Source organism: Protopterus annectens, chromosome 7.part1 (genome assembly GCF_019279795.1).
Source record: "Protopterus annectens isolate FY-2018-M chromosome 7.part1, PAN1.0, whole genome shotgun sequence".
Classification (NCBI taxonomy): domain Eukaryota; kingdom Metazoa; phylum Chordata; order Ceratodontiformes; family Protopteridae; genus Protopterus; species Protopterus annectens.
The window spans coordinates 376,375,075-376,392,263 of record NC_056740.1 but is presented as its reverse complement, the minus strand read 5'-3'; positions in this window follow the sequence as shown (position 1 = coordinate 376,392,263).

The window sequence follows — 17,189 nt, the reverse complement described above, 5'->3', positions numbered from 1 at the left end:
CTGTATTCTCATTAATGCTAGCTATGCAATGTTTGAGCCTCTACATAAACTGTTCATCCTCAGCTTATCCACAGGGGCTGTGCTTTATGCATAGAAAACAGAAACCATGAGTATATTATACAAGTTTGGTCCCTTACAGACCCAGGTAATTATAGGCCCATCAGCCTCTCTCGCCTTATGTGTTAAGCCACGGAACATATAGCAGAATTCATTTATGCAGGCATATGAAATTTAACTGGTCTAGACCCCACATAGTTTGGTTTTATAAAGGCTAGGTCCTGTCTCATGAACCTAGTAAACTTCTTTGAAGAGGTAACAGAGGTTATGAACAGTGTGCATGCTGGTTATCTTAAACTAGATAAGTTTTTTAACACTGTCCCCAGTGCTGGTATTACTGAACAACTGGACAAGTTTAATGTAAAGCCCTACTTTGTCTGATGGACTGCAGACTGGTTATCCAACAGATCCCAAGTTGTGAAAGTTGCTGGTTCTCTCTCTCAATGTAAAATTGTAATTTATGAGGTACCACAGAGATCAGTGCTGGGCCATCTCCTATTTATTTATTTGCAGAAATCCAAGCTAATATTCCAGAAGTGTAGCTGACTGATTTCGCTGATGACTGTAAGCTGAACATTGTTATCTGCTCATCCACTGACAATACACTACTCTAGCAAAGGCTGAAATATGCACAAAGCTGTTTCTTAAACTGAAAAAAGCAGCAAAACAGCTGTTCCCACCTCATATGTTGTAAGTGCTTTTCTTCAGAGAGATACGATCTTAAGAGACCTGGGTACTTATGTGGATAACTGTCTCATTCAATCATCATATTTCCAGCAAAGTCAGAAAATCCATCTACCTAGCCTAGTTAATTTTTAGATGAATATTGTTAATATCTAAGATGTTATTTCACCACTGTACTCTTCCCTTATAAGACCCTTCATCAAATACAGTGCCCTCTTTGTTGCAAACAAATCCAAACATAACACTTCATCTGGAAAGGCCACAGTGATTTTTAGCTCCCTCCCCACACACACACACACACACACACGCACACGCACACGCACACACACACACACACACACACACACACACACACACACACACACACACACACACAAATGAAAGGCCTTAAATCCTTGAACTATCCTGATAGATTAATACAGCTCTCCTTAAAGTTCGAAGCCTACCAGCTGCTCTGAGGTGACCTGTGTCTCACGTTTCTAGCCACAAATAATCAAGTCCTACTTGAATTCCTATTTCCACACAAAACCATTGATTAGGGACCTAAATCTGCAACAACAAATACATAAGATTCACTGGAGAGATGGCTTCCTAACTTTTCTTCCTTAATTCATGAAACATATTCTTTGCCTTCCTGTTTTTTAATGTCTACTGCTTTCTTCATCGTTTTGTTATCTCTGTTTAACAAAAAAGTATCACTCATATCTGCAACAGTGGTTGAACACGCTACCTGTAGACCTAATTCACTTACCAGTATTGGGTCTATTAGTTTAAAATGCATATGATATGAATAATGGATAAACTAAAAAAGACTGCTCTCAGTAAGCATCCTTGTTTGACATTTTATCTGTGCTTTGTAGTCCTCCCTATCACTCATCATAAAGGAATTCTTGCAAACCTGCACATTTCTTATATCAGTTTAACTAATATTGCTGGAAATCTGTGCATAAGCAATACATTTTGCAGATTATTTTTGGGCAACATTATCCAAAGATGTGGAAAAGACTAGTGGGAAAAAAACGATGACCTGCATGAAGGCTCAGTGGTATAATCTCTGCCTTCGATATCCAACGGCTGAACCTCAGGCCTGGTATCCAGCTGCTGCCTATATGGATTGCACATGTTCTGACTGTGTCTCTTTGGATTCTCTCTAGGTACTCCAGCTTCTTTCTGCATAGGTACATAGGTGTGTACTAGGCTAATGGCCCTGGAGCCTTTACAAGTCTAGCCCATAGGATTACCCTGGCATCATCCCACCCAATCTTAGTTCCCAGTGCCTCTGTAGAGTAGAGCCACTGGAGTGATCCCTGGGGTGAATTTTCTATTTCTCATCCACTCATCAAGATTTCCCTTGAAGAGGGCCAATCAGGTGCTCCGCTTGACATGTATGGGAAGACTATTCCACAGCATGGGCAGTCTCTGGGTTAAGAACCTGTCTCTCCAGCTTGTTCTGTTGATTGTGGTAATGAGGTTGAGGTCTCTGGAGCATGTAGTGCGGAGGGATTGGGATTTCTTTAGATGTAGCATTTCTAACAGAGCTGGGTTAGACATGTCTTTGTAAGTCAAGCAGAGATCGCCTCTAAGTAGGCAATATGAGACAGAGAATAATTGGAGTTTTTTGAGTCTGTCCATATAGGACAAGTGATTAAGGCCCATGATCCTCTTTGTGAGGTATTTTTGTGGCCTCTCCAGTTGTTGCAGATGTCTAGTGAGGTACATGCCAAATGGGGCATTGTACTCAATGATTGGCCTTCCTGGATGCAAAACCTTTAGTAATGAGATGTGTCACATAGAAGGATTTTCTGACCACAGTGGCAATGTGGTGGTCAAAAGAGAGGTTGCTGTCAACCTGTGTTCCCAGATCTCTTATAATGCCTTCTGTGTTCAGTGGACTACCATTGATGTGGTAATTCATGGGAACTGGATTTTTCCCAACGGGGATGATGATACATTTTTGGCATTGAGCTTAAGGCCATGGTTCTGACACCAGTCGTTGGTCTCAGTGAGGCCTTTCTGTAGGATGTCAACATCACTTGGGGAGTTAATTATGGCTCCCAACTTACAGTCATCTGCGAACTTTGTCAGCCAGAGTCCCTTCGTGTTGGACTGAACTTCAGAGAAGTAGATACCAAACAGAAGAGGACTCAGGACCGAACCCTGTGGAACTCAACTCATGACTGGTCGGCAGTCTGACTTGGAGTCAGCTACTTTCACACTGTGGGTTCTATCTGTGAGCCAGTTTGCAACCCACCTAGTGATATAGGGGTTGATGCCTAGCTTAGTTAGTTTTTCTATGATTCCTGATTGGGGAATGGTATCAAAGGCCTTGGCCAGATCAAGGTAGGCTGTATGAACCACCTTGCCTTCATCCACAGCTCTGGTGACTGACTCAAAGAAGTCTACCAGGTTGAGCAGGCATGATCTACCCTTTACAAAACCAAGCTGTGTGGGATCCAGAGTTTGGAGATTCCCTATATCCTTGTTTATTAGGTCTATGTTGATGCACTCCATAGCTTTGCATATCAGACTCGTCAGGCTAATGGGGCAATAGTTTCCAGGGTCTGTAGTCGCTTCTCCTTTGTGGAGAGGGATGACTGTAGCACTGCACCATTCAGTAGGGACAAAGCCTGAGTTAAGGCTATGATTGAACAGGGCATACAGGTGAGGTGTCAGCTCACTCTGTAGTTCATGTAGAAAACAGCCAGGGATATTGTCAGGTCCCATAGAAGCTGCATTCTTGGCCTTGGACAGTGCTGTTTTAACCTATGCAGCAGTAATACTGGTTGCCTGGCAATCTACTGGTATTGTAATTGGTCATTTGGAGGGGGTGAGAGGGGTAAAGTTGGCATTGAATCTGTCGGCCAGTATATTGGCAATATCTGTTGGCTCGGTATAGGAGGTGCCATTGTGCAATAGCTCCAAAGAAATCTGGGTATTGCCGTGGAGATTCTTTACATAACTATAGAAGGCCTTGTGGTTGTCTTTACTATCTTCTGCTATTCTGTTTTCATAGCTAGATTTAGAGGATTTGATGAGGGATCTCAACTTTTTGCTGAGGCTGATAAGGACGTTTTTCCAGTCTTGGGACTTCACCTTATTCCGCAGCAGTTTCCTCCTTCTGTTGTAGAGTTTGTTTATGGCAGGGGACCACCAGATTGGCTTCCTTTTTTTTTAGAGGAAAGCGCCTTGGTTCTATTGGGTACGGCGAGATCCATGCATTTGTGTATGTGTTCGTACAGTGCATTAATGTATGACTCGGCGGTCATGCAGCTGTTCTCCAATTGCATGGGTGCTGTGAAGTTAGCCACCTCTGTTTTTAGGAGCCCAGAGTTAGCTTTGGAGAAGTTTTTCATAGTGGTCACCTTTGTGGGGGGAAGATGTGGATTTTGAAGGTGATTAGTTTGTGATCGGATCTAACCAGGGAGGAGATGACTATTGTTATAGAGCAATGGTCGCCCATGTTAGTAATGACCAGGTTAATGATGTTGCTATCTCCAGTGGGGTTAAGTATGAGCTTGTCCAGGGCATTGGAATTAATGAATTCCAGGAAACACCGGGCAAGTGTATTAGTACATGAGTAGCTTTTCCAGTTAATGGAGAGGCAGTTGAAGTTGCCCAGCATGAGAGTGTTAGGTTGGACCCTGATATTCTTCAGGGTGCGTAGGAATGTGGAGTGTGAGTCTTGGGACCTGGTTGGGGACCTATAGCAGGCTACAACTTGAATCGCTGTCTTACCCAATGTTAGCTGCACCTGAAATATCTCTGATGCATTATGTTGGGCTACCAGTCTGGAGGTGTGCGCATCCTTTATGAATATGGAGACACCACTGCCTTTGGAGCTTCAGTCTAGGTTCTGGGGCCAAAAGGTGTGGAATGAGTTATAGCCTCGTAGTGCAGGTGTTCTTTCTGCTGCCTTGAACCAGGTCTCTATTGCAGCACAAATGTCGATGTTCTCCATTTTAAGGAGTGCTTCGAGTGAGTGCAGTTAGACTTCTAGCATTGAGCAGCATGACCCTCAGACTGCATTTGTTTGTAGCTGTTACTGTGGTAATTTGGTCTTTGGAACACCGTCTAAAAAAGGCACTATAGGGGTGGCAAGAGCCTTGGCCAGTATCCAGAAGCCCAGGGGTGACAGATGCAGGCCATCTCTAGCAAAGCATTGAGGTCTGTCAATCATGTCATCCCAGGCAGACAGATTCTGGATCCCCTTAGAATGACATGAGAAACTTAGCCAATTGTTGAAATCAATCATTTTCTGCTTGTACTGTGGTATCATTCTGGGTGATGGTAGGAGGCTGCTCCGGGCTAGGGTCATACCCGCCGGGTCTATATTAAAACATCAAAGTGTTAAAACATCGAATGTTCTAATATTGACCCCTATTCAGTGAACGCTTGAAATAGCAAAGCTGCAGAACACCGAATATTTTCCTAGGGAAAGTATCCGGTGGGCCATTTCTGCGGCTTCACTATTTCCTCGACTGTGGTGCGAAGGTGATGGACCAGGTTAAGGTAAATGTGCGAATGGACTGAGGTAAAGTGAGTATGTGATAGTTTGGGACCTTAGGAATAGGGAGCGGGTAGGGTGAGTGTGCAATAATTAGGGACCTTAGGGTTAGGGAGCAGGTAATGTGAGTGTGCGATAGTTAGGGACCTTAGGGTTAGGGAGCGGGTAAGGTGAGTGTACGATAGTTAGGGACTTTAGGGTTAAGGAGTGGGTAAGGTGAGTGTGCGTTAGTTAGGGACCTTAAGGTTAGGGTTGGGTTAAGATAAGTGGATCGCTAGTAGTGTATGTATGGTTTAATGTAGGGTTTTGTGAAGTGTGTATGTGTGGATTATGTATTTTGGTGCACTTGTGCTGTGTGTGTGTTTTCTTGGAACAGCAAATTGTTTCCCTTGGAAAAAATTCACTGTTCTGAGCGTTTGAGTATATCACATTTTGAGATTCCAAGGTCGAGCTTATGGTGTTCAATATTTTGGAATTTCGATAATGTGACATAGACCCATACCCGCCTGGGCTACATAATCCGAGAGCTCCTCCATGTCTCTTTTCATGTAGTCCAGGGAGGTACATCTCAGGTCATTCACACCCACATGTACAATGACAGAGTCATATTTGTAGCTCTTGTTGAGGGACCTGAGTGTGTGCGTTATGTGGAGGATCGTGGCACCTGACAGGCAGCTGACTGTTACTTTCTCCTTATTTAACCTAGTGAGTGGGACATCAGTGTGCCTCACTATCGAGTCATCTATGACTAGTGTCGTTGAACATGCTGTTTTGCCTTAGGGGCTTTGGTTTAGTGGCACACTGTTTAGGAGGGTTATGTGTCTCATGATTAGTGTTGTGTTGTGGTGGTCAAGTGTGTTTCTGCCTTGGAGGTCTCTGCTGTTTGGGTAGATTTTTATTGAGAGCCTCCATGAAGGTGGGTGTGTGGTTTGTGTTTTTATGTGAAGGCAGTGCTGGTGTGTGTTCTGGAGGGCTATGTGTTCCATGTGGTGTGGTGCAAGTGTTGACCTTCTCCTCTTGAACAGCTATTCCGGTCTTGGCTGGAGAGTGTGTGGCTTCCAATTTGGATATATAAGTGCATCTCTCACAAGTCTGAGTGTTGGGAGGTAAGAGGAGAGGGTTATCAGTGTACATGGAGGCAGTTGCTACATTGCCTCAGGATGCCCATGTTCACCTGGTTAATAAGAAAAGCAGAGGGATCTGACCTTTAGACATGCCTGGAGGGGTGGGCATTAATAATAAGTATTGGAGCTGTTTCCTTGTAGAATGTTTAGTACAGATAGAACTTTTGTGTGCTACAATAATTGCTACAAGAAGTCTGGTAAAGTGCTAGGCTAATAAGCTAGTAAAAGTGCAAGAGAGGAGAAAACTAGCAGATCTCAGACGCTTACAAACAGTCCAGGATACAGCAAATCTGTATCTGGACTAGACTAGTTACAGGAAAGGCAGGAAACAGTTTTTTTTTTTTGTTTTAGTAGAAAGTGAAGAGACAGAAGATAATGAGAAAATTATTGCCTTTGTAACCTAAGAAATAACTTAAAGGTCTAAAAAGGCCAAGTTAATTTACCCAGTCAGCAAATAAATTAAAAAAAAATTAAAACTTTCATCAAAATAATTTGCGTCAGTACTGGTTCATATAATTTTTCAAGTCCAGTTGTTTCTTTTTTTCCCTTCTTTTTTCATTCTGACATACTAATGTCATGTTATTATCTGAACTGTTAAAAAAGCTAGTTTACCCTAACTTTTTAAAGATCTTGTAGTCCTTTGTTATACAAAGCCCTGATATGATATATAATGTATCATAAAACTTGGTTATCTATCAGTTTTCTTATGTGAAGTCATCCTACCCTCAGCTTGAAACTATATTCTTGGTGTTTCTGCTCATTTGCTAACTTTGTTAGTTCCAAGAAAATAATTAGCAAATTTATCATAATGTCCTCAGGAAATGGCAGTGACTTATAAAGGTACATTTGTTAAAGCTGTACCAATATGCAGTTACAGTTTTTTACCATTAAGTGTTTGATATGTTGTAACAATAAACAATAGCTAATACTAAACCCTTGCAGATAAGAGATATTGTTTAGTATTTATTGTCAACTTGTGATGTATATAGCATACTTTTATGCTGAAAGCAAGAGCGTACAGCTATGTAGGAAGCCATAGAACCAGCTAGCACTATAAAGAAACAAGCAGAAATGCAGGGGGTGGATTATGTGGGTCTAGCTTAAATAAGCAAATGCTTAAAAAAGCGAATGCTTATTCATCAACCCTAGTTCAGCTAACGCTGAAAATGTTGAGCACTCAGGATAGCAATTTTTTTCCCAAGGAAAACAATCGCTGTTCCACAAAAAAAAATAAAATAAAATAAAAACTTAAAACAGTATTTAATGTGGGGGGCTTCCCCCCCCCCACACCTCCCTACTTAAATATACCAACTCTGAGATTGCACCATAGTGGAGGAAACAGCAAACTCCCGAAACCGACCCAGCGATTTCTTTCCCTGACAAGAAATTCGCTGTTCCGGGTGTTTGGGATTTTCAGCACTCGGTGAACTAGGGTTGATGAATCAGCGTTCACTGATTCAGTATAGACCCGATTATGCAGATGGTTGCTAACGACTAGCAATGCCATACTATTTCTTGATGCCCTCCTATTAAAAACCCTAAAACTGGATTATTGCCCACCACTGAGGTGAAAGGAAACAAAATGAGGTCATGGGCACTTGCCTTTGAAATATGAAATAAACATTCTCAGACTGCATTCTAGCATGTATTCTCCTTAAAATTTGCCAAGGGTCCTTCATCTTGGTTTTGCAGTGCTGCATAAGCTGACATGTGAACAATTTCTAAGTCATATGTCTTAAAACAAGTGTCCTCACCTTTTTCTATACATCTGTTCACCGTAAGTGTGTATATATACATGTCTTCTGTTAGTGTCTCTGTAGAATATTCCATGTTGCGTGTGGTGTTTTACTTGTTACTTTATGGGTCTGACTAAAATGGTTCAGTAGACCAGCTCACCTCTCTGGTTAACAGAAGAAAAATAAATCAATAAATAAAATGACAGTATAATGATTCAGAAATGAGAACAAAAATAGATGTAAATGAAGGGCTGCAAATGCAAATACATTAGACTATCTACAACAAAATGAATTGCAACAGAATAACTGCAGCAGCAAAGGTAGAAATGGGGCCTCACATGACTTACTCTCACATTAACTGGTCAGACTTAACTACAATGGAAGCACTATTCTGTGGGTAAAAAAAATACCTAACCGATAGAACCTTCCAGGTGCTTGCTAAAATTGACATCTCAGACTATGGTACATTAGCCTATGTTTAACCTGTGGAGGTTCTCAAAGTTCTGGTCTAGGACTTTACTTTTTCTTACTTTTTCTAAATCATCTAACATACAATTTCCTTTTCCTTAGCCTGTGCTTTATGCAGATTGTAACACTGCCAGCCCAGCTATCTGGAATTTTGTAAATAATTCTATGCCATGTGTAAATATTGATATGATTTATACAAAACTGTATGTTATGTACTGCTGACTTAGAACAGAAATGCATATAAACTGTATACCTGTGCAAATATATGTTTTAACAGTAGAAACTAGAACATAAAATGGTTAACTTGCAAAACTTAGGAATAGTTGAGTTTAAGTTACTTTATAGCTGGGCCATAAACAAGAGAAGTTATCTCAGTTTCAGTGTAGCAGACACAATGTCTAGAGCTAGAAGTTTTTGTATTGTCTTGGAGAGAAGTAATTACTGCATTAAAATGAAAACATGTTTTATTGTTTTCAGACTTCAAGTTCTGAGCAAACATCTGAGCGACATGTATTTTTAATACAGAGATGTTAAATTCTGTTAGTTTCTGTTTTAGCCTGGGAACTGAAGTCAGGTGACAAAAGTGATGTCATCCAAGCTAACCAGCAGTAATATTTGATATTAATTTAAGAACTCTCTCAGAGAGAGAGAGACTGTGCATTTTGTATTTTGTCATTAACCCGGAAACATCCACTCATCACCATCTGCACTTGCCTGGCTGTAAGTAAGATTTAGGGCATAGTATATTTTTAGGTATAGTTAATAATATAATAAAAATTAGTTTAGATGTTTTCTGTGTTTATTTGAGACTGTTCTGCAATGTTGTTTTAAGTACTTCCTGTGATTCTGAACTCTAAAGTCACTGTGTTGAGTTACTGAGTATTTTCTTGTTCTTTTATTATTTATTATTAAATATATTTAAACTTATATTTGTGAGACATATTTAAGCTCTTAGAGTACCTGCATATGTATTTTGTGACACTGTACATGCCACTCCTAAATAGCCTTGCAAGTCTTGGTCAGACTGCTATTTGGATAATAGTAACATTACACACTAGGATTGGACACCCTTTGTAAGGGCCTTATAGTAGTTGAAAACTAGGGGTTGTGGGAGTGGAAACTACCTTATAGTCTGGGCAGAAGAGGGCATAGCTAGTAAACCTGTGCCAGCCTTCCCCAGGTGTGTGTGAGTGTGTGTGTGTGTGTGTGTGTGTGTGTGTGTGTGTGTGTGTGTGTGTGTGTGTGTGTGTGTGTGTGTGTGTGCGTGTGTGTGTACATTTGCATATAAATCAAATCTCAAAGAGTGTGTGTGTGTCAGCTACTTAGGCAGGGAGACAAAGCACTGGTTGGACAGAGAGTGTACTGGAGGTCTTGGCTTGGCCACTCAGCTGAGATCTTAACCATATAGCTGTGCCAGTGGGGAATCTTATTGGGATTCTGAAGAAAGAGGGAGAAACCAGCCACAGACTAACTGTAATCTCTGTGTGCTCACTGTGTGTGTACATGTCATCCTCTCATTGTGCACATCCCTCACAGTTGCCAGTGGTGAGAATTGAGGCTCCTTGGTTACTAGGCCAGTGTAGGGGCATCACACAGATGACATTCTCATGTTAGACACAGACAAATACTTCATTCAATTCACACTAACAATACAGCAAAACTTTAATAAATTAACCTGCACAAAAATAAATGGTGTATAAATACGTCAAAGTCAAGAATCTTGTTTTTTGTAACTCTCTTGTAAAACTACGCCTTTTTAATATCACATATTTGCATAACAACCTCCACTACTCACAGGCCAATAAAATACCTTTGCCTTATACAAAATACTAGCTTCTCACAGCTTAAACCATGTTATTAAATTTTGTAGCTGTATTCACACTAAATTAAGATATAAACCTAATATTCTTTGTAATTTTAGGCTTATATTCAGTCAAAATAACTACCAGCTGTAAACATGTCTTAAAATTCTGCTATGAAGGTTCATAGGTTCATAGGTTGATACTAGGCTATCTGCCCTAGGGCATTTACAAGCCTAGCCAGAGTGTGTTTGGCTTTCGCCACCCTTCTTAGATTAGTTGACTGTGCCTCTGTATAGTAGGTCACAGAAGATAGCCCATTTAAGGTTAGTTTATCGTGCCTCTGTCTAGCAGTGACACAGAAGAGATCCCAGGGGTAAATTTACAATCTCCCATCCAAACATCAAGATTCTTCTTGAAGAGGGTCATTGAGGGGCTCTGTCTGACATGGATTGGGATTTTGTTCCAGAGTGAGGGGAGCCTGTGGGATATGAATCTGTCCCTCCAGCATGTTCTATTTATTTCTGTGCTGAGGTTTAAGTCACTGGAGCATGTAGTTCTGATGGATTTGGATTTCTTGAGGTGGAGCATGTCCATTAATTCTGGGTTGGACATGGCTTTATATGTCAGGCACAGATCGCCTCTGAGTAGGCGGTAAGCAACTGAGTAGAGCTGGAGCTTCTTTAGCCTAACTGCGTAGGGCATCTGTTTGAGTCCCTTGATCCTCTTGGTGAGGTACTTTTGGGGTCTTTCTAGTTGTAGCAGGTGTCGGGTAAGGTACATCCCAAATGGGGCATTGTATTCAATTATGGGCCTGATGCGTGATGAGTAGAGGGGCACAATGACCTCTCGTGATCTAGATGTGAACCCTTTCATGATAAGGTGGGCTATATAGAATGTCTTTCTAACCACTTTGGCAATCTGATTGTCAAAGGAGGGATTGCAATCTACTTGGGTCCCCAAATCCCTAATTACTTCTTCCGTACTTAATGGATTACCACCTATGTGGTAATTTGTGGGCACTTTGTTTTTCCCAAAGGGGATGACTATGCACTTTTTGGCATTTAGCTTTAGGCCATGGCTCTGGCACCAGTTATCCGTCTCTGTGAGACCTTTTTGGAGGATGCTTGTGTCAGCCGGTGAGTCGATTATGGCCCCCAGTTTGTAGTCATCTGCAAACTTTATCAGCCATAGTCCTCCTGTGTTAGCTTGTACCTCAGAGAAATATATACCGAACAAGAGAGGTCCCAGGACTGAGCCTTGTGGGATGCCACTTGTAACTGGTTTAGAGTCTGACATGGCACCTGCAATTCTGACCATGTGGGTTCTATCCCTAAGCCAGTTTGCAACCCATCTTGTGACATAGGGGTTGATATTTAAGCTGGTGAGCTTATTTATGATGCCCGAGTGGGGTATTGTGTCGAAGGCTTTTGCAAGGTCAAGGTAGGCTGTGTGGACTACCTTCCCTTCGTCTATGGCCTTGGTGACTGTTTCAAAGAAATTGACCAGGTTCAAGAGGCAAGATCTGCCCTTAACAAGGCTGAATTGGGTAGGATCCAGTGTTTGGAGGTTCCCAATGTCTTTGTTTATGTGTTCCATGATGATATGCTCCATAGCATTGCAGACCAGGCTAGTTAGGCTTATAGGGCGATAGTTTCCGGGGTCCATTGTGGCACCACCTTTATGGAGTGGGACCACTGTTGCTGTAAGCCATTCTTTGGGTACATATCCTGTTGTAAGGCTGAGACTGAACAGTGATTTTAAGTGAGGGTTCAGTTCTTCTTGGAGTTCAGTAAAATGCAGCCCTGGACACCGTCCTGTCTCATTGATGCTGTGTTTTTTGCTTTGGAGAGGGCAGCTCTCACCTGTGCATCTGTGATGCCAGGGAGGCTACACTCTGTTGGGATAGTCATTTGCTCATATGGGGAGTTTGCACTGAACCTGTCTGCCAGGATGTTGGCAATGTCTGTGGGTTCAGTGTATTTTTTGTCATTTTGCACTAACTCAGAGCATATCTGGGGGTTTCCACCCAGGTTTCTGACATAACTAAAGAAAGCCTTGTGATTATCTTTAGCGTCTTGTGCAATTTTTCTTTCGAAGCTAGCCTTAGATGATTTTATGAGGGATCATAGTTTCTTGCTAGTACTGATCAGAGTTGCCTTCCCTTTCAGGGATTTTGCTCTATCATATAGCAGCTTCCTCCTTCTGTTGTACAGCTTATTTATGGCTGGGGTCCACCAGACAGGTCTCCTGCCTTTGGAGGAGTGTGTCTTGGTTTTATCTGGAATAGCACGATCCATGCATTCCTGTAGGTATCCATAGAATGCGTTTGTAAAGGATTTTGCGGTTTGGGCAGTATTTTCCACTGGCCCTGGGGCTTTGAAGGATTCCACCTCAGTTTTGAGAAGTGGGAAGTTTGCTTTTGAAAAGTTTTTGACCGTGGTTTCCTTTTCTGGGGGTGGGGATTGGATATGGATGTCCATAGTGAGTAATTTATGGTCAGATCTTACCAATGAGGGGTATACCTCTGGTATGAAACATAGAGTCCCCATGTTGGTGATGATCAGGTCCAATATGTTTTCCCCTCTTGTGGGAGTGGTGACCAGTTGTTCCATAGCATTTGAGTTTATAAATTCTAGGAACCATTGGGCTAGGGTGTTGGGGCTTGAGTAGTGCTCCCAGTCTATGTTTGGGTAGTTAAAGTCACCCAATATAATGGTGTTTGGAGAGACCTTCATATTCTCCAGTGTCTTCAGGAAAGCCGAGTGGGGTTCCTGAGTTTGGGAGGGTGGTCTGTAGCAGGTTACAAACTGGAAGGCAGTTTTGCCCACTGTTAGTTGCACATGGATGGTCTCAGATGCTTCATGCAGTGCCACTAGCCTGGAGGTATGGGTATCTTTGATGAATATGGATACTCCCCCTCCTCTTGAAGTTCGGTCCGAGTTTTGGGGCTGAAAAGCATGGTATGAGGTATAGCCTGGTAGTGCTGGGGTGCTCTCGGGAGCCTTGAACCAGGTTTCTGTTACTGCACAGATATCGATATTCTCCATACTGAGGAGAGCCTCGAGTGCATGCATCTTGAGGTTTAGACATCTGCCGTTGAGCAGCATTACCCTTAGTTTCTTTTTCCTTGTGTTGTCTAAGGAGGTGGGTTTGTCTTTTGAGGCTTGCCTAAAAAAGGCACTATGGTGGTGGCAAGAGCCTTGGCCAGTATTCAAAAACCCAGGGGTGACAGGTGCAAGCCATCCCTAGCGAAGCAACGTGGCTTGTCAAGCATGTCATCCCAGGCTGACAGACACTGGATCCCCTTTGAGTGACACCAATACTTTAGCCAATTGTTGAAATTGATAATTTTGTCTTTATACTGTGGTATCATTATTGGTGAGGGTAAGATGCTACTCAAGGTCAGGGTCATACCCAAGGGAGCCCGCAGGATTTTTTGCAGGGGGGTGCAAACCCAGAGCCCCACCCACATAGCTCACCCCGCCCCCTTCCAACACAGCCCCGCCCAAGACCACCCACCCCAAGCCCCGCCCACACCGCCATTCCAGTGTCCCATTACTTGGCTATTTCTCCCCATTTACTGTAGACACTGTTCAAATGTGTGCATACTGTTTTATGCTTTAGTTCTACAATGATTACAGGCAGTTGGATTTAATTTACAACTTTTATTTCAAACATTATAGCCCAAACACCGAGACTTTTACTAAACCTAAACAAAGCAATAGTCTTACAATGAAAACAGACTTGGCATTAGAGTTTCTCTACTTTTGAAACTCAGTCAATGAAACAGCATTGAAACCCACATTCAAAGAAAATGCATCTGGCCAGTGGCAGGTTATTTACCTTTGAACTGTTTTCAAGCAATAGGTTCCTTGCACAACGTTAGGGTCATGCAAAAGTTATTTGATTTACCTGATTGTATTAATTATAATATATAATTGAATTCTATATCTTGTATTATACAGCAACACTTGTTTTGAGTGTCTCTGCCGAGTAAAAGTAATCTGAATAATTCCACATTAAAGATATCTGAAACTAATGAAGATGTTGCTAGAAAACTGTATATTTCAGTGTTTCATCTACAAATTCAGTGCCTGCTGCGTCAAAGAATAAATTGCCTATGTTAAATTAAAAAATGGTAAGCTGGTATATTGCAATAGAAAATGGATGACAAGCTGAAAAACAGGTTCATAGTTATTAGGCATCTCATCCAAAGGAGGACATCCTGAGGACTGCAGCATACAAATGTATATGCTGTAGGAATAGAACCTCAAGCCTTTACATTAAGATGCAAGTATTCTACTTGTGGTGCTACTAACATAGCTTTAAAGCTTTATACCACAATAGGGATACCAATTGCTAAACAAAACAGTTGCACATAGTAAACAGACTTGGCATGAGCAGCAGTGAACTTAGCTTCCCTTAAAACTCACAGTTCCTTGAAAATGCACTTGAAAATTCTACCTGCTAACTCTAGCTTGGGCATTTCACTTTCTCTCTCACAAACATACCACACCCCTCAAGACCTCAACCTTAGTGCAAGAAATCTTGACAAAGCCTAAAATAAATAGGGACAGACTATAAATATGGCTCTCAGAAACTTAGAAAATTGCAAGAGTAGCAGGATTTGTGTTAGTATGCATTTTTCTAAATGACATGACATCTAAAACTGAAATCTCATTTAGCAACTTCAATCCTTTTTAGGAGGAATATGGGGCAAAAATCTGGACAGCTGAGGGTATGCTACCTCCTCTTATACACACACCAAATAATTCTGGCCAGACTTGAATTAGTTCTGGGAAGGTTGCACTGAACGGCACCGTGCTTGATCTGAAGTGGGTGAAATCCTGGTAGCCAGTGATAAACTGATCTGCAGCTCAGCAATGTGGAGCATTAAAGCATTTTTAGCAGAGCATTGTTTCATCACTACCTATTGTGTTTGCACATAAGCTGTAGTTATTTCAAACATTTGCCTTTTTTGATTATTACAGAGTACATTTACCCACCAGAGCTATTGTGTTTTGACTTCAGTGTGGAGATGGTTGTTGCAGGGCTTGGCTTTTAAGTAAGGTAGCAATGCTTATTTACCATATACCATTAAAGCCACCCAACTACAAGTGTACCAACACACAGACACTGCTATAAGACACTGGTCTCCAATAAAATGTAATGAGCTTTTGAAAATACTGTAATCCTGTCCTTTTATTACAAATACTGTCATATGCATTTCAATACCCAAGGCTTATACATTATCTAGTCATGTAAATATTCTTTGCATGGCAACAACGAAAAGGCTTTCAATGCTGGTAATTCTTTAACAATATGCTTACTAAAGCTTACTTGCATCTTACAATCTCCGACAAGCTTACCTGATGTTCATTAAACCATGGCTACTTAAACAGAGCAACAGGGCACTGTGACAGCATGCAGTTCCTGAATAATAAGAAGCATAAATCAACAGTATAAAAATCTGATAGAAAACCAGAACATTTTGCAAAATCAAGGACAGATGAAAAGCCATGGTCATATTTGTGATCTACCTTGGAAGGGGAATACTCTGCACACTTACACTGCATAACTGCTCCTTGCCTTCCTTGGGCACATCCAGAGCCACTACAATGGGGATGGGGTGCAATAAGTATGTCATAATTTGAAATGTCTCTGGCTGACAGTGATGGCTCTGACACTCATACCTCTCAACTTCAGAGCAAGAAATCTGGACAAAGCCATACATAGAACTAGAAGTGGGACACAGTCCCAAAAATAAGGCCAATTTTTAAATATTGCTCTTATTAACTTAAACAGAACAGGTAGATCTTACATTAGTACAAATTTTCTGAAGGGTATAAAATATGAAACTCAAATGTCTGCCATTATTTTCTAACTTCAATCTTTAATGACTTGCCACTAATTTGCCAGAAAGCCACAATTTTATGAAAAACAGACCAAAATGTAATGCAAAATACCTGTCAAAAAGGGACACCTTTTAATATTAACAGTTAACTTGAGCAGCTAACAAAATAAGAGCATCCACATGCATTTCTGAAATAAAGGTAATCTATAACTGATCATTACAGTTATATATAATTGTAAACCCTCCACATTTTCTTCCAAAATTGTCATTTTGGAGGAGGGATTATTAGGGAGAGCAACATTTTGAGCCAGAATTGGGGACAATTGAGATGTTTGGATATTCCTAATCTACAAAGTGATTTGCACGTACCTCTCAACCTCTTAATGCAGGAAATCTGAACAAGGCCAAATATATTGGGGAACATACAAACACTACTAAAAACTGCTCTTTATAAAACTTAGACAGTCTTGCATTAGCATGCATTTTCTGAAGGTTATGACATCTGAAACTCAATGTCTGTCATTTAATGGCTTCATTCCTAAATGATTTGCTAGAAAATCACAAATTATATGAGGAACAAACCAAAATAAGCAGCAAATATCTATTCATTCTGCAAAGATATGGACAACTGAGCGGTATAGTTCAACTGGGGCTGTATGAGTTTGCTACCCCCCCCCTCACAAAATTATGGTCAAATGGAGCCTCCCCCCTGCAGCCATTCCAATGTCCCATTCCTTGGTTATGTTGCCCCATTTACCATAAACACTAATGTGCATACTGCTTTACTTCTGCGATGATTTAGGATTTCATTTGAAAGTTTTATTTTGCATTTTACAGCACAAACCCTAATACATATCTATTAAAGCAATGCAGTTTCACAATGAAAATAGATTAACATTAAAACTTCTCTGCCCTTTAAACTCACATGCATTGAAACAGCACTGAAAACCACTTTCACAG